Source organism: Benincasa hispida, chromosome 4 (assembly GCF_009727055.1).
Source record: "Benincasa hispida cultivar B227 chromosome 4, ASM972705v1, whole genome shotgun sequence".
In the NCBI taxonomy this organism is placed as follows: Eukaryota; Viridiplantae; Streptophyta; class Magnoliopsida; order Cucurbitales; family Cucurbitaceae; genus Benincasa; species Benincasa hispida.
Genome location: NC_052352.1, coordinates 60,001,349 through 60,020,953, shown reverse-complemented (window position 1 = coordinate 60,020,953; position 19,605 = coordinate 60,001,349). Strand labels below are relative to the sequence as shown.

Below are 19,605 nucleotides of genomic sequence, written 5' to 3'. Positions count from 1 at the left end.
GTTCAACTCATTATTTTGACAAGTATGCTCTTCTTGCTTCCAATATTTTCCTAATCTTTTCACATATTTTACCTTATAAATAATGTTTAGATTTTTCCCTTGCTCTATTTAATAATGTGGTTTCTTTTAAAATGAAGGGAATCATATATGGTTTATGGAACTAACATGTGCTTAATAAAAGAAATTATATATGATTTCTAATTTTGTTATGTAGTAAGTAGAAAACATGGGATTGGAGTTTGGGACGATAGTATGTTAAGTAATATGTGATTAAAAGAGATAGTAACTTAAAAAATATGTGATCCAATGCGATAGTTTACTTTAATTCTCACTTTTGTTATTTGCTTAAATGTAATATGTTGACTATCTCAAAATAACTTATTTCTAAGTAAATCACTTTATTTGATAATAAATGGTTTCATATTTATTTATTGAAAAAATGTGAATGTCAGAAGTGGGATTTGAACCCACGCCCTCTCTCGAAGACCAGAACTTGAGTCTGGCGCCTTAGACCACTCGGCCATCCTGACAATTTGTTTACAAAATTTATTGTTAATATAATTATTTTAGTATTCTTTTACTTATATTAAAAATAAATTGTTAGTACTACCATTAAAACTTACATCTGCTTTAAGTATTCATATTAAACTTAAGATTAACGCTAATTTGGTTTTTTTTTTTTTTACAAATCTATATATTATAAGTAAATAGATGTTCTTGCTTAGTGTCTTCCAAGAAATGTCTTTCCCCATGCGTCCTAAAAAATACAAATGGTTTATCTCCTATTGTTCTATTTGTCTCAGGGCATATAATCTATGTGTCTTATGAGTACACATCCTTAGTATTCAAGTAATTTCACCTCCTACTTACTAAATTATCTATAAACATTGGCTTTTGACAGTTTTTTATGGTATGTAATTGTGAGAGGAAATTTCAAAGAAAATGCTTAATTTGACATCCACTTTCAATTTTCTACAATTTCCTTTTCAATTTTCTTTTCGTTTATTTTGCTATTATATTTATCATAATTTCTTTATTTGAAGGAAATAAGAGATTAGATTTTATGATATCTGAGAACAAATACAGAAAAGACATATGATAGGTATATCAAAAATCTATAACTCAATCATGCTTTTCTAGAAGACTTATTTGGTTGGTCTTGTCATTTGTAGAAGCTAGAGCATTGGAAGCTCCGGCTATTTTTCCTTATGCTTTTTCTTTATAGTATAGTAGATGATATTGGGTGTTGTTCGATTTTCAAAGTTTGGTTATTGTTATTTATCATAGGTTTTTTTTTAAGATGCAGTGATTGTTATGTGCTTTTTCTTTCGTGGATTCCTAAGAGGTAATCCATGCAAATCATGGGCATCAATCTACTTTCTATGTTATCTAAGGTTGTTATGTTTCACTATTTAATTACGGTAACTATAAAATACGTGCAATATACATTGCTAAAGATCTTTAGAGCATGAATGTTGTCGGTGAAATTTCAATAACAAATTAATATAAATCTTATTAAGTTTAAGTAATAAATATCTGACATAAAAATTAAAAATAGTAAAATAGTTAATAGTCAAAACTATATATATATATATGTTAATTCACAATAAATATAAAAATGAGTTATATGTGTTTGAGGATCTTTGGAATACTTAGAACATAAATTTTTATGGTCACATAAATTTTGAATCAATATACTTTTGATGAGAGTAATATAAATTGTGAATTTGTTATAAGAAATTAAAAGGTGATGGAATAATAATATAAATCATCAACTAACTCAAGAATAATATCTTTGATGAATGTTGGTTTTGTAAACATGCTTGTGTAGTTCAAGGTTAGAGATATATATGATACTAATACCTTTGTTTTAGATATTTTGAATCTATAAAATTTGATTTTGTTGCTCATTGTGATAGTTTTCATGGGTAATTCTCCTAACACAATGAATAAACATGTTAAATTCAAATACATGAAAAACTGTTAAAATATATTGTTCAAACAAATAAATAAGATATCTAAGATTTTGATAAAGTTGAAACTATAGAAATCTAATCAAGGATCTAATTCAAACTAATAAAATAATAATGATATAAAATTTCAAGTGCTAACAAAAACTATATACTCAACATTTAAATTTTAGAATAACACAAATATGTAAATCTTGATATGGTGGAAAAGGAATACAGTTTATATTATTTCTTACAAATTGAAAATTTAAAAGTGCTACCGCCCTTTGATTGAATTCAACTACTATATTTCTAAATCCAAAATAATAGTCATTGTTAATAACACTCCCTTCTGAACCTTTTCCTTTAGTTTCACATCCGTTCTTTTCCCCTTTCTCATTCAACAAACCCACTCACATTTCTTATCTACCGAATAATTCTTGTTTTATTTTTGTTTCTTGTAATTTATCTCACCCGTTTCTTTATAAAAGAAATTTAAAAAATAAAGAAAATTAAACTAAATTTCCTATAAAATCAAATTTTAAATTTGAGAATAACCTAAATATTTCCATCAAATATAACGATAAATCAAAATTTAAATATGAAAATAACATTCACCACGACAAATTTAACTCGTTATAGCTTTTGGACATAGCTTTTTTGAAAATAGGCTATGAAATGTCACCCAAAAAAAGCGGAAAATGATTAAAAATGAATTCTCAAAATTTGGGAATTATCTGCCTGACGCCACTAGCCTCAACCCATTCTCCAGTGCGCAAAATCCTTCATTTCTTTTCTTCCTTCTCTCAAATCTTAACCATTAATTCTCTCAAATCCCAACTTTCAGAACTTGAAGCACATTCTTCTTCTCCTAGAACCCAACCTTCATCATCGATATGAGAACGTTAAAGTTGCAACTGAACCCACAATGGACTCCTGTTTCTGCTACTTCTTTTTTAGAGCAGCCATCACCACCAATCTTGGCAGCGGTGCGATTGTCCACTTTTGGGTGCTAAAATTCAGAAGAGAGACGAAACCTAATTGCACCTCCTCCATGGATTTTGGAGCCAACGCAATATGGCAATGGAATGAATTCATATCACCATTGATTCGATTCTTCAACATCAACGTTTCTGATCTAATTTTCTTTGGCATTTCCTACACAACTCACGCGAGGAGGTCCGTGAGTCCTTTCAGGCTCTCTGTATGATATCATGGCTACCAGCCTCCAACAAACACCAAAGAAGCTTCTTCCGGCGTTGATATTCATTTTCTAAAGTCAGTGTAATCCATCTTCCTTGTCACCTTTCAATTACAATAATCTTTCAGGTATGCCTTCATTCTCCGTTTGTTTTCACAGTTTCTCATTGCTATAGAAGCACACCACCTCCATCACCTCTTGTTTACCTGTGTTTCGAGGTTCACTTGCTTTGTAATTTCATTATTGAGTTCCTTTATATTTTGATCGATGAAGTTGTGGATTGAGTATTTCTTTGTATTGTATTGAGCTTGTAGATCATTTACTCAAAAATCAGAGTTGTGATGTGACAATGATGTTCTAACATGCTCAGTTTATGATTGATACTAGAGTTTGCTATGTTGATATTGTTTAGGGTTTAGTAACTTTAAACTATGTTCATGATCTTTTACCGTTTCTTATAATTTCAAAACCAAGTACTATTCAACGTCCTCTGTTTTCTCTTATTAATCATGAAAGTGTTTCCATATGTCGTGTTTTCTTCACTTGTTTCCCCTGATTTTCTGCGTTTTATTCGTGTGATTTTCTGTGTTTTATTCGTGTTCCATTTCAATTGGCAAATGAAGATACTGAGATTGGGCCGCCGCATGATAGATTTATTGGAACAAGAAATTTGATTTCCAAAGAATTTGTCACTTCTAGCGGTTGTAGAAAGTTTGAAAAGCTCAACTTAGGCTGATATGAGTTAGACTTATAGAGAAGTGTTTGATCGTGCTTGCAACTTTGCATCTGGGCTTGTTAGGTTTAGCCACTATGTTGATACTCATGTTGCCATTTATATAGAAACTTGTGCTGAGTGGTTTATTGTTGTGTTGAGTGGTTTACTGCCTTTCAGTTTTTCTTATTATTGTGCTCCAATATTTTTTTTCTCTAGAACTTGCACTTGGTTTCAAGCATTAGATCTTTAATTTTCTGTTCTATTCTTAGACTAATTCAGAAATACAGTTGATCTCTTTCCGGTATGCTTTAGACAGGACATTAGTTGATGTATACTAGGCATTCCAAAACTTGTTTATGGGTATTGTTCAATTTCTATTCAATGCTTTGCATTTGCTCTATTTATCACCTACCAGTTTATTTTTTTTCAACCTCATTGATCTCTTTTCTTTAAATTGACACCCATTTGTTTCTCTTTTCAGTTTGCAAAGCAAGTGGTTTGTACCTCAACGTCCACCCTAAGGTAGGTTTTATTCAACTTCGTTGTACTGCAATCATTGAGAATAACAATCAATTAGACGTAATAAGGGTTAGGGTTGTACCAGTAGCATTTGAATGTGACATTTTTGTTTCAGAATCCAACTTTTCTCTTCATAATGATACACAATGCACATGTTGGTACTATGCATGTAAATTTCTGTTAGTTTTGATGTTCTCCTGTCTCTTATTGAATCCCCCTTAAATGATTTTTTGCTTCTATCCGATGTATAAAAAGGTCCTCGATCCAAAACCATATTTCCTTTCTCGTATGTATACAAGTAATTGAATCATTTATATGAGTATTTATGAAGGTGTTTGTAAATGGTTTGGTTCTCATTCCAAGTATTTTTTGCAGTTTCCAGGGTTGAGAGCTAATAATGTTGGTCTAATCCATCTTTTTCTAGCCACACATATCAATGTGGTTGTTGAAGGCTTTGCTTCTAAAGAGCAAGAACTTCTTTGCCTGTCTCATTCAAACTTTTGTTCTTTATGGGCCGTTTGGATTAAGGTTTTCTCAATGCCCATAAATTAAGGATGCCTGGAAATTATATATCTGGGAATAAAATTACTGGAAATCAAGAATGACTATATTTGGTTGTGCATAGAAAAACAATGTTTGGGAGGAAATGTTATCAACTTTTCCTGAAAATAAGTAATATATGTATTTGGTGTTGCATGGAAATATTATTAGATCACCCAAGTAAATGTTATTTTTGTTTAAATTGTGTGATCACTTTCAAAATTTTGTACAATTATAAAGCATATAACTAATTAAAAAAACTTGCCTTAATTGATTTTAAATAATTAATTTGTGCAGCTTTTTTATTATACAATGGAAGGCAACACTAAGCTGCTGGAAGGAAGAAAATGGTGAGTGAAAACCTACACTTCTCAATGGGTATGTAATTCCTTTACTTATGTGGTTAAAATATATCTGGGAATTGTCTTTTCTAAGATAAATAAACAAAGCCCACCAACCAAACATGGGCTTTATAAGTCCATTCCCATTCCCATTCCCACCCTCTTTTCCCTCTAACCAAACAGTCTATGTTTTAAGTTGCATATTGAACTGTTGTAATTATGTTGATTTGTTTGGAGTAGTGAATCCATTTGATGTGCAGACATGGTGGCACCTTTTTTTCTAATGTGGTGGTTGTCTTGTTATTTCAGTAGTGACCACTGATGTGCATTGCTAGTGCTAGTCCTTTTTTTTTTCCATCTTAAATTTAAGCTTTTCTCAAGAAATGCTCATGCTCCTCAGGTAAACAATAATCTGATTTATTTTATGTCATTTCTTTTTTGATGTTGTAGTTTGATTCTTTCTTTCACTAATTCCGTTAATTAGTATCTTAAATTGATTCTTTGATCATGTTTTGTGTATTAAGCAATAAAAATACTACATGACATGCAACATGATATTGTTAAAGACTAGAAATTTGATACACAAGAAGGAAAATGTCATTTACGACTTATTTTATTACAGATCGATTTTATTTTGAATGGCATGACATGCCAACAATTCAAGAAGGTTACATGACATGCCAACAACTCGTCCATAAGAATTGTTTAATACTTTGAGTTTACCAATTTTATTTTGAATTCTTTATTTGTTTACTTATTTTCTATGAGAACGTGATTGGAAAGATTGTCGATTCCCTCACTGTCTCTTTCATTTTTCCTTCTTTTATTCATTTTCTTCGCTTCTTAAGGTACAATCCTCTTTCAATTTGCTTTTGTTTAGAGATTCCTTACCTTGGGTTCAATCAAGATTTTGATTTGCTTTTTGCTGCTATTTCTGTTTTTTTAGCACTCTTATAAGCTTTGATCTGGCTATTATTATTATCTTTTTATCAATGTTTGCTTTGGTTTTCATTTATGATGAGATTTATTAGGTATATTTTTTTTAGTTTTGTGATGTGAATCATTTGATTTGTATATATAATGTTGTTTCTTTTGCGGCCATCAATATGGCAGTGGGAAGTTGAATCTTGTTGTGAAGGGAAGCATAGGGGCATAATTAGTTGGCCTCTAAATGAAAGAAGGGGAATACAAATTGATAAAAACCAAGTTCAAGACTATGATGGAAGCAGAAACAACTTAGATTTGGCCTTGTGCTTGAATGGTAAAAAGTAGAGATGCAAGATTTTATCGGTAATAATTGTTTGAAGTTGTTACTGTATAGATAATAAAACTGTATAAGATTGTTAAAAATGAGCGATGGCATACTCGATTAGGAGTTTTACAATATGCTTGGAGCAATGGCGCATGTGTTTTGTGGAAAAATTAACATGAGCATTTTAACATTTACATTTTGTTGGAGTTTTAGGTGTTAATAAAAATGTGTTGGGTTTATAAGTCTGAGATGTTCAACTATGTAATTTCGTGTTTTGATTTGATGTCAGTGGATTTTTAAATGACTTGTGCTATTAATTCAATAGGTTTCTTTTGTTATGTTTGTTTATTTAATATATGTCTATATTTTTTTATTTAATAGGTGTCCATCAAAAGGTACAAATCAACCTTTAAAAGAAATGTCCATTGGCAGATCAAGAAAATCTTAGGAATTACAAGTGAACAATGAAGGCTTGCAAAATATTTTATGTACTTGCAAAAATAAACATGAAAAATATATTATTTTATTTTGTGTCATCTATATAGTTTGTTCTAGGAAATGATTACATTGTTTTTTTTTGTAATGTTAACTAATTTATAAAAAATTCAATTATGAATGAAAGTCATGGTATTTAATGTGTTATAAAGAATTTAATATGTGCGGGTTGAGCTCTAGTTAGGAGTTTATTTTTAACACAAATATAAAAAATGATATACAAATTAGGTGCATTTTTAAATATAAAACAATATCTAAAGTACAAATCACTTTTGGAACTTTTTGTTATAAAGTGTAAATATTTTTGGAATTTTTCTATTTATAAGAATTTTCTTACAAAATTACTCTTGTTGAGAAAAAAAATTTGTATCTTTTATAGCCATGAGCAAAGCTATAACAAAATTTATATAATGAAAAAAAAGTGCTATCAAAAGATTATTATAGTAATTATAGCTATTAGAAAAGACTAAATAACCTTACTATAGCATAAGATTAAAGCTATAAATACTATATTATAATGTTAAAAAAGTGCTATTTTAAATTAAAGATAGCATATTATTTTAGCTATATAAACATACTATAGCTTTAATAAAAGGCGCTATTAAATGTTTTTATAGCAAAGTAAATAAGCTATACCTTCATAGTTTATTATAGCATCCAATATAGCTCTACAAAAACACTATAAAAAGTCTCAGACTTTTAATAACATGGGCTGTCAAAACATTTGAAAAATGCTATAAAAGGTGTTTTATAGTCTTTTTCATCACTATCATATCAATTATTTCTTGTAGTGATTCATACGTTTTCGTCGAAAAAAATAAGTTTATGGATTATCTAGACTTCACTTTGTCATGATCCAATATTTTCTTTACGATTAATGAAAACTTCAATTATCATTCTATAATTCTTTCTATCATGACATTCTTAAAATGGAGATGAGGCTAAAGAAAATAGGAAAAGTTGTATTTATTCTTTAAAAAATATTTAGTTATTATGTGAAGGGTTGTGTACTATTTTGTAAGTGATGTATCTATTTAAATTTTAGTTTTTATGTAAAAGATACACTAATAACATCCCATGACATATAAAAAGGTGTGATTATTATTTATTTAAAAAATATTTAATTATTATGTGAAGTTAAAACTAAATTACTCATTCACAGTACAAAGTGATAAAAAAAAATTTAATTATTATATTTTTCTGAAAAGTATAAAATTGGGAAGAAAAGTTAAAAATATCAACAAAAACTCTGGGGTACAAATAAAACTATTTTTTATTATAAAGGGGTATAATATAATTTATACTTAAGTTACTTTTTCACTTTCTTCTCTCTCCCCTCTTCATATTGTTTTTCTCTCTTCTCCACTCATATGATACCTCTTCCTAGAAGGCTATTTGTTGAAAACAAAAATCTTTCCAAAAAAAAAAAAAAAAGAAAAAAAAAAGAAAACAAAGAGGAGAAAAGGCATACATAATTAATGGAAAGGGTATAATGGCATTTAACAAAAAATGAAGTATAAAATGGGAAGAGCAAGATTATCTCCATATTACCCCTTTTAATATAGTAGTGATATGTAGAACCTATTAACTTAGGGGTAAACATAATCCAGGAATGAAAGTTCCTAATTGTGGGAGTCATGCAATCACGTTTCACTAGTGTTTAACAATAGTCTGCAATCAAAATCAATTATGGGCTCCATATAGTCTGATTATGCCCAATCCCTTGAGGGGATTCACCCAAATGTACGTGTGAATCTAACTCCCATTCTTTGTTACAAAATCCATGTCATTTTTGTGTTAACTTTACACCATTTTTCATTTCTCTCTCTTTCGTTATTCTGGTGAATATTTGTGTTAACTTTACACATATAGGTGAATATTTTTCTTCTTCTTCTTCCTTCACCTGGATTTTTCGGGTTCAACTCACTATCTTAACAACCATGCTCTTCTTGCTTCCAATATTTTCCTAATTTTTTCACTATCTTAACAAGCATGCTCTTCTTGTTTAGTTTGGGACGATGGTATGTTAAGTAATATGTGATTAAGAGAGATAGTAACTTGAAAAATATGTGATCCAAAGTGTTATATGTTGACTATCTCAAAATAACTTATTTCTAAATCTCATTTTTTTAAAAGTTATTGCCTTTGGTACTTATTTTCTATTATAAACTTGAAGAAGACAATCCAAATTGAAGTCTAAAAGTCATTTATCAGATAATTAATCGTTTCAAATTTATTTATATAATATTTGATTGTCAGAAGTGGGATTTGAACCCACACCCTCTCTCGAAGACCAGAACTTAAGTCTGGCGTCTTAGACCACTCGGCCATCCTGACAATTTGGTTATTAAATTTATTGTTAAAACAATTATTTTAGTATTCTTTAGCTTATATTAAAAATAAATAGTTAGTACTACCATTAAAACTTACATCCGCTTTAAGTATTCATATTAAACTTAAGATTAACGCTAATTTGGTTCGCTTTTTTTTTTTCATTTTTTTTTTACAAATCTATATATTATAAGTAAATAGATGGTCATGCTTAGTGTCTTACAAGAAATGTCTTTCCCCATGCGTCCTAAAAAATACAAATGGTTTATCTCCTATTGTTCTATTTGTCTCAGTGCATATAATCTATGTGTCTTATAAGTACCCATCCTTAGTATCCAAGTAATTCCATCCTACTTGTCAAATTGCCTATAAACAGTGGCTTTTGACAGTTTTGATGGTATGTAATTGTGAGAGGAAATTTCAAAGAAAAAAATTGTCATCCACTTTCAATTTTCTACAATTTCCTTTTCACTTTTCTTTTATTTTATTTCTTTATTATAATTATCCTAATTTCTTTATTGGAAGGAAATAAGAGATTAGATTTTATGATATCTGAGAACAAATATGGAAAGGACATATGATAGGTATATCCAAAATCTAAGACCCATTCATGCTTTTCTAGGGGACTTACTTGGTTGGCCTTGTCATTTATAGAAGCTACAACATTGAAATAGAAGTATGAGTCTTCAACTATGGAAGCTCCTGGTTGTTTTTCCTTATGTTCTTTCTCTCTCTCTCTCTCTCTTTTTTTTTTTTATTGATTTTTCCTCTTTAAATTGTAGCAATCTCTCATAAGATTGAAGGAAATGAATTCCCGAAGTAGAAGTGTGTGAACGCATTGTGTCTCTATTTTTTTTTTTATATAGAACTTTAAATATGCAGTCTGATGGAAACAACAAGATAAACAATAGACTAATAACAAGTTTCTACTAAGAAAACACAGAGATGAAAGGGAAGAGATATCACATATCCTTTGAAGGGATCAAATCCAGCAATGAAAGCATTTGTGTGAGAACGCCTTGCATCTCGCAATTCGATTTTTACATAAAAAAATCCATTATACTAAAACAAAATATAAACATGTAAATTCTCATGCTTTGAGGAAAAGATTAGAACCATTCCTACTTTTGTAGATTCCCAAGCTTCATGAACAATCCTCTTGAAGTTCCAACAAATAACTCGTCCTACGATCTTGATCATGAACGATTTCTTGAACAATTTTGAACATTACCACGAGAGTAACCTCGTTATTCTCTAGGATTCCAATAGAGGGATAGATGGTATCCAACTATTGGGAGAGGAGGAGGAGAAAAGGGTTTTGAAGGGTAGAGAGGATTCTCTTTGTGACTTAGGAAAAATTTTACACAATAATACATGTGTGTTGTGTATTGTTAGTATATCCCGAATGGGCCATAAAAAGATCTTTATATGGAGAAGGATCAATCTCTTTTTCTAATCCTTTTCCTATTTCCCTTTTCCACAATTAATTAATTAATTAATTAATGCTTATTTAATTAATTAGCCCAATTAATTGAATAAAACTTATTTAATGAATTAGCACAATTAAATAATACTTATTTAATTTAATTTTCACCTTAATTAAATAACTATTTATACATTAAATCTAATTTAATGTATATACATTTAATTATCATAAACATAGTATGTATATGTGAAATACCTCTCTATTAATTAATTCTTTGTGAATCTAATTCACTTGATTAGTTAATTGAATTTTATTAAAATATTACTTTCCAATTTAATTTGAATTATAGATCATATCAATAATCAATTATATATTAATCACATAAATATATAGTTTCCTCAAATTAATTTGAACAATTCAAATCATCCTCTTAAATATCCTCTAGTGAGCTAACAATGGGATCTGGGTGGACCTATAGATCAGAAGCTCCAATGATATGAGATTAATTGGCTAAACTCATTAACCAAGTTAATCAATATTCATTAACTTTGGGTACACTCCACTAAAGACTCACAATTGCACTTTTCTCACTACAGATATATTTTTGTGTCCACGCATATAGATCAATAACAGCAAGCTAGTCCTTCACGAGTGTTCTAACTTCAACTGAGTCAAATTACCGTTTTACCTTGGGTTACCTCTAACTTCTTAAGTATCAATGCTTCTCTAATGAACAACCTGTTTATGGTCCAACCAATAAACAAAAATCCCTCTCTGGCCAATGAGAGGGTAGGGCTTTTTATTCAAATTCCAAAGGCACCATTTAAGGGAACACTCATCTACTTACCCTTAAGGCAAGAAGGAGCGAATTCCATCTTGTATTATTATGTTCCCAGCTTCCCACTCGGTCTTGTCCCCAAAATGGTTGACATATTAGGTCAGCGAACTAGCCATCCTCTCTCATACAAATCAAAAGACAATCCCTCGAGAATAGAAGCCCATAATATACCCAAGATTAAGACTAAGTTTCCTAGGTCATCCTATTGAAATAAGAACCTAACTAGTTAACAGTGTTACATCTAATGGTTACTATTATGCGATTCAGTCTTATGCAAACTCATTACATAGGATACCCCCACTCGCGTGTTAATTATACGAACACGTTGGATCATTGCGTTTGTATCAAATATAAAGTGGGTCATATCCATAGTGTTACAAGGATAAGGTACCCAACTTTATTCTTATACTATAGACCCTTTAGATTGTATCTTGAACATTGATTCCTATATGTCTCCACATACAGTTCAAGACTCATAAGACAGTCTTGGATGTTAGTTTATTGGATTTAAGATTATTAAGACAAAACAAACAAACAACACAAACAATAACATTTATTGAATTAACATCTATAACTCTTTATTGATGACGGTTAATTAATAACATTTACTATTTGCGAGTTTTAAGGCATAAAACCCCACAAACTCCCACTTGAACTAAAACTTTAGTCAATGGGTTGTACATAATATCAGAATCTAAAAGGCAGGATTATTGTAAATAAAGACAATAAACTAGGGCATCCATAAACTCATTACACATTTTCCACTTGCCCTAGATTATACAATGTACATGTCTCATAGACCTAGACTTTCTAATTGACCCTCAAACATTTACCCAAGAGAGAGCCTTCATAAATGAATCAGTAATGGCTATTGCAACGTTGTTGTCACAGTATAAGGTGATGGGTAAATCCATATTTGGAACCACTTCCAAATCACTTAGGAACTTCTTGAGCCATATTGTTTCATTTGTTGCTTCACAAGCAACTACATACTCAACTTCCATAGTGGAATCTGTAATACATCCTTGTTTAATGCTATGCCACACTACAACTCCTCTGTTTAGGGTAAACACTGATCCTGACATGGATTTCCTAGAATCCTTGTCAGTTTGAAAATTAGAGTCAGTGTATCCTGTAAGGATCAAATCCTTGGCTCCATACACCAGCTTATAGTCCATCATTCTCCTAAGATACTTGAGGATGCTTTTAACCGCAGTCTAGTAGTCTAACACTAGATTAGACTGGTACCTACTGACTATTCCCACTACATGAAAAATGTTTGACCTAATGTAGAATATAACATATATTAAGCTGCCCACAATTGAGGCATATGGAATACATCTCATGTCCTTAACTTCTTGAGGTGTTTTAGGATACTGTTCCTTAATGTTAGTAAGGTACCCTACATCATTCCTTATGAGTGGGATATCGTCTACCTAAAGTACTAGAAAAGCTACTTTATCGTTAATGACTTTCTTGTAGATACAAGGTTCATCAACGTTTTAATCAAAACCAAAAGATTTGATCGTTGTACCAATTCTAATATTTCAAGATTTGGATGTCTGTTTCAATCCATAAATGGATTGGTTCAACTTGCAAACTTCTTGCTTCTGACCTTGGGCTATGAACCTTTGGGGCTGAGACATAAAGATATTATCTTCAAGATTGTCACTTAGAAAAGCAGTCTTGACATCCATTTGCCATATCTCATAGTCATAATATGTGGCTATGGACAAGAGAATTCTTATAAACTTAAGCATAGCAACAGGGAAAAAAGTTTCTTCATAGTTAACCCCTTCCCTCTGAGTATAACCCTTTACTACAAGTCTAACTTTAAAGGTCTGTACCTTTCCAGCTACATCTCTCTTTCTTTTATAAATCCATTTGCACTCTATGGGTTTCACCCCTTCAGGTGGATCTATAAGATCCCATACTAAATTAGAGTACATAGACTCCATTTCATGGTTCATGGCTTTGACCTATTGGTCCTTATCTACGTCATTTATTGCCTGTTTATAGGATAATGGATCCTCAACACCATCATCTAGAATGACAACCTGAGTTTCAGTTAAACCTAAGTAGCGATCAGGTTGCATCACGACCCTTCCACTGCGTCGATGGACTCTCAACGATTGAGAAGGATGAGACTGACCTAAAGTGTTGGCTTCTTCATTAACTTCTGATGAAGGACCAATTGCATCGACAACCCTTGTTGATTCTTCAGTAGTTTCACTTAATACCATTTTCCTTCGTGGTTTATGATCTCTCATGTGGTATTCCTCTAAAAATGTAGCATTTGTTGTACAAACTCTTTATTTTCTTGAGGGTCATAGAACAGACCACCTCTTGTTTCCTTAAAGTAACCAACAAATTGGCATAATCTTGAACGAGGTTCCAACTTCTTGAGATTTGTCACTAATACATGTACAAGACAATGTCAGATTTTGAAGTAACGTAAACTCGGTTTACGCCCTCTCCATAACTCGAAAGGTATTTCAAAAACACTCTTCGAGGAAACATTCTTCAATCAGATAGTCCAGAAATTCTAGATGTGAACTGCAGTCTCTACTGCGTACCCCCAAAACGAGTTAGGAAATTGAGCATAACTCATCATAGAATGAACCATATCTAATAAGGTTATATTTCTCCTTTTTGATACACCGTTCTACCGAGGTGTACCAGGTACTGAGAGTTGAGATTGAATTCCATATTCTATCATATAGTCCAGGAATTCTAAACCCATGTACTCTCCACCCCGATCATATCGGAGTATTTTAATTATTTTACCTAATAGGTTTTTAACTTCAGCCTTATACTTTTTGAACTTTTCAAAAACTTCAGACTTATGTTCCATTAGGTATAAGTAACCATACCTTGAATAATCATCTATGAAAGAGATGAAGTATTCGTACCATTCTCTGACCTTTACATTAATTGGACAACAAAGATTCGAATGTATGAGCTCTAAGGACTCGTTGTCTCTATAACCTTTTCCACTTAAAGCACTTTTAATCATTTTTCCTTCGAGATAGGATTCACATGAAGGTAATGAATCATCTTCTAACTTGCTTACAAGTCCATTCTTACCAATCTCCCAATCTTATCAAGATTTATGTTGCCTAATCTCAAATGCCGAAGATAGGTATCATTGTTACTTGGAGAAATTCTTTGCCTGTTTGTTTGAGTATTTGCAGTTTTAAACATCTCATGATTTAAAAGTACTTTTGATTCAGTTGGTCATAACACATGTAAGTTGTCTTCTAGTTTAGCTGAACAAATAATCACATCGTTTTTCATAATGAACGCTACATTTGAATTCAAAGAAACAAAGTACGATTGTTCAATTAAACAGGAAATAGAAACAAGGTTCCTCCCCATCTAGGGAACAATGTATAAATTTTCTAAAAACAAAAATCAACTTCCAAAAAACAACTTAGCAGCTCCCACTGCACGAGCTGAAACCTTGAGCGTCATTTCACCCTCTCCGAGCTGCTGGAAGGAACTAATTCCCTGTAAAAAAAAAAAAAAAACAAACAAACAAACATGATTAGTGGCTTCTGAATCAAGTATCCAAGAATCATGGTCGTTTTCCACTAAACAAGTTTTTAGAACAAGTAAATCATATTTACCTTCTTTCTCTTTCTTCTTCTCAACAAGGTACTTTAGGCAATTGCATTTCCAGTGATCATCCACATTATAATGGAAGCATTTTTCCTTATCAGCTTCAGCTTTGCCCCTGCCTTTCCCAGCAACGAGAGTCTTCCCTTTCCCTCCTTTTTTTCTATGGATCTTCTTAGAACCAGAGCTAGAAGGAACAAACTTAGTTCCAGAGGATAAACCCTTATGGAACTTTTTGGAATGGGTAACATTTGCCTCTCTTTCTATTGGTCTCTCACCTTTCATAAGAGAATCAAAGTCTGTAACTCATTTAAAAAGGTAGTCAGATTGTATTGTTTTTTGTTCATAACCGCATTGCTGTGGAATTGAAGAAAACTCTTTGAAAGAGATTCTAAAATAAATTACACTTGATCTGCTTGTCGGTGACCACACCGTTCATTTCGGCAACATTGAACTGAACCATTAGGCCAAGGACATGTTCTCTTACTGATTGACTTTTTTTTCATGTGCACATTGTAAATGTACTTGAGGGTCTCGTGTCGAATCTGAGTGGATGGTTGTCCAAACATCTCTTGGAAGGACTCCATGATCTGACGTGTAGACATCATGGCCTCATGCTTCTTGGTAAAAACATCAGACAGACTTGCCAAGATGTAGACTTGAGCCTTATCATTGGCCTTCGTCCAACAATCATAAGTATCCTTCAACGCTTAGGATGCATTTCGAGTGGGGATTGGAGGATATTCCTTTGTTAAGACAAACCACAGATCATCAATAACTAGAATCGTATTCAAGTTAGATTTCCACGTCACATAGCTTTCACCGGTTAATTTCTCATTTTCAAGCAAAGATATGATTGTGGAAGACATACTGAAACATACAACAATCAATTGACCATATTAGTTATATTTGTCATAACCCATTACTTAATGATCCAATCAATTTAGCAAAAAATATATGAAATCATATAACCCTAATTAAACTATTGATTTTCGTTTTTGCAACGATACTTCAAAGGTTTAGAGCAACAGCCACAAAGGGTGATCGACTCCCCTGAATTGAAACAATCTCAGCCAATCACTGACACCAGAATAACTCTTATTTCTATAGTTTTAGCTACCGTTGTTTCATTCAATGATTTATTAACTAACTTAATTCCTCCCACAAGTGTGACCCTCCCATTTCTGGATCCCATAGGTACGCTTCAACAGGCTACCGAAGGGAAAGATAACTATTGAAGATTAACCCAAGAAACCCTATCCATTGTTGGAGTTTGCGTTGTTCCAACCCCTATGATCAAGCCCTCCGAAGGGATGGTCGCTCAAAGACGACACGCAGGTGGACCATAGGAATTTTACGGTGCAACCTAATGGAGGAGACCATAATATACGTTGACACATGTCCCTTTTCTACTACTATGAACACTTTCCCCATTCACCTTGTTATTGACCCATGAAAACACTTTCCGAAGAGAGGCCGCGCCCAGGGCGACACGAAACCGAGCATGAATCTCACAGTGTGAACTCTTAGGGATGCGAGACCTGAAATTTGATATATTACATATACCAATATCCTCCCACTAAAGTATTCAAATATTTTTAGGCTTTTATTATACTTAGTTCAAACCTTGCTAATGAATTTATCTATAGTCCTTTTAGTTTGCTTAATATAACATTTATATTGAATAATTTAACAATATTTGATTCCATTTATTAAACTCATTTAATAAAATCAATCATTTATTGCATGCTTATAAAATATTTTCTCAATTCACCTTCTAGGTCAGTTCTCGGGTGGAGATGTTCCGTTTCCGTCAGCTTAAATACCCTCTCCTAGATAGAAGCTTCCTTAGACAAAGGTCCCTTATGGGCAATTATTTTATAAATTTAATATTTTAATTAAATTCATTTTAATCCTACTAAAACAAATTAAAAAGATTAACATATTCTTAATCCCATTAGAAATAACATAAGTCTATGGTGATTAATTTTAAACTATTTAAAATTAATTTGGACCTATGTTTACATGCAACTCTTGATTATAGATTTCAAACTCATCTCATTAAAACTATAACACTTATATTTTAATAATTTATTAAAACCTATAGATTTGCATCTAAAGACATCGATTAAATACATCAATTATATTTATTTAAGTAATATCATGCTCAATGCAAATTCAATTTTCACTTGATAAATATAACACTCATATAAATCATTCATGAAAAACAAGGATTCACATACATCATTCCACTATTTATTATAACAATTTTAATCTATAGTATGATGCATGAACATGCTTAGGTTGATCATACATCACTAATATAACACTTATATCATGATGCATGAGCACGCTAATTTAAGCATACATCTATAAAATATAACCCTTATATTTAATTATGATGCATGTACATGTTTATCCTTAGGTGAGTATTTTTGAATTTATATGACATACAATATGTAATATGAATTTAAAATTAATTTAAACATACATCCAATGTATAGTTAAATTAAACAGCAAAAATTGGACCGATTTTGACACTCTAATGCAAAAATAATTGATTAGATTAATATAAATATTATAATAATTTAATTAATTAAAAATAATTTAAAAAATATAAACAAAATTAGGGTAAACTGCTCCAGCCAGATGGTCTCACGTGCACTTCTGCTTTTCGTCAACACTCGGAGCTATGCAATGTTGCGACTACTACACGTTGTGTTTGCCTTTCAGCATTGCAACGTTGCGATAGTAGCGTCGCGATGCTGAGCGGTAGAACGCTCATGTTCTGCACGTTTTCAGCTCCAAACTTGTCCCGAACACCTCATTTTATTCCCAATCTCCTCAGCAACAGTTGCTCTTTCAGTCGATAGGGACTTACAGACTCAAAGCAAGAATTAAATTGCCCAAAAAATACAACGTGTCTTCACAATTTAATCAAATTAAAAGTAATCTAGTGTCAAAATAAAAAATATCCAATTTTGCAAACCGACATTCAAACATTCCAAATACATAATATTAAACCGACCTCTAAGCTGATTTTGTTTTGAAAAATACGAAGAATGAAGATGCAAGAAATTAGTTCTGATACCAATGAAGGGATTGGATCCCGCAACGGAAGCATTTGTGTAAGATCCTTGCATCCCACAATTCGATTTTTACATAAACAAACTCATTATACTAAATCAGAATATAAATATGTAAACTAACATGATTTGAGAAAAAGATTAGAACCATTCTTACTTTTGTTGATTACCAAGCTTCAGGAGCAATCCCCTTGAAATTCCAACAATTTTGATCACAAACGATTTCTTAAACAATCTCGAATACTACCACGAGAGTAACCTTGTTATTCTCTAGGATCCTAATAGAGGGATAGGTGGTATCCAACTATTGAGAGAAGGAGAGGAGGGGTTTTGGAAAGTAGAGAGAAATCTCTTTGTGGGTTAAGAAAAATTTTGCATAATAACACTTGTATATTGTGTATTGTCAGTGTATCTCAAAGGGGCCATAGGAAGGTCTTTATATAGAGAAGGGCCAAACCCTTTTCCTAATCATTTTCCTATTTCCCTTTTCTACAATTAATTAATTGAATAACATTTATTTAATTAATTAGCACAATTAATAACACTTATTTCATTTAATTTGCACATTAAATTACTATTTATACATTGATAGATCAACTATAACGGGCCTAAATCGCAAACGGAATTAGATTGCTTTTGATTGCATTTATTAAGAATTATGACTTTGTCCCATTTACTGTTACCGTTATCTTTACTATTACTGTTTGACCATGATGGTAAATATAGCAGTAAATGTAATAGGTTCATAATTCTCATATTGTTACAATAATAGTATTAGTAACGATAACGATAAAGGTAGCGGATCCCACGTAATTTTCAAACACAATCAAATTGAACACCATCAATTTCTCAATTAAATTGTAGTTTTGATTACAGATTTGGAGGTGGGCCCCACAGTTCATTACGATTATGAAACATGAGTAAACAACAACTAAGGTAATCAAATGGAGCACACTTTTTAGATTACTATTAATGACTTATGTTTCACCTGAGGAAAACATTTATCAAATCGTAATGAATATTAGTGTAATCGGAATGAGATTTCATTGATGGATGAATTGTATAAGCCTGAATCACAAACATAATTGGATTAATCACATTTACCTAGAATTATGAATCTGTCACATTTTACTATTATCGTTATTACTATCGTTACTGCTTGACCTTAACGAGGTAATAATAATAGTAACCGTAATGGTAAAGGTAAAGGTAACAATAAATGTGGCAAATTCATAATAACAATATCTGGTAACGATAAAGGTAATAAGTCCCACATAATTTTTAACCACAATAG

At 31.5% G+C, this 19,605-nt stretch overlaps 2 non-coding genes across 2 annotated transcripts; both read right to left on the bottom strand.

The window, feature by feature from the left end:
- Positions 1 to 446: 446 nt before the first annotated feature.
- TRNAL-CAA lies at positions 447 to 530 on the bottom strand. The gene has a single exon. It is a non-coding gene; the product is annotated as a tRNA-Leu (tRNA).
- Positions 531 to 9,265: 8,735 nt separating this feature from the next.
- On the bottom strand, positions 9,266 to 9,349 carry TRNAL-UAA. The gene has a single exon. It is a non-coding gene; the product is annotated as a tRNA-Leu (tRNA).
- Positions 9,350 to 19,605: the final 10,256 nt, after the last annotated feature.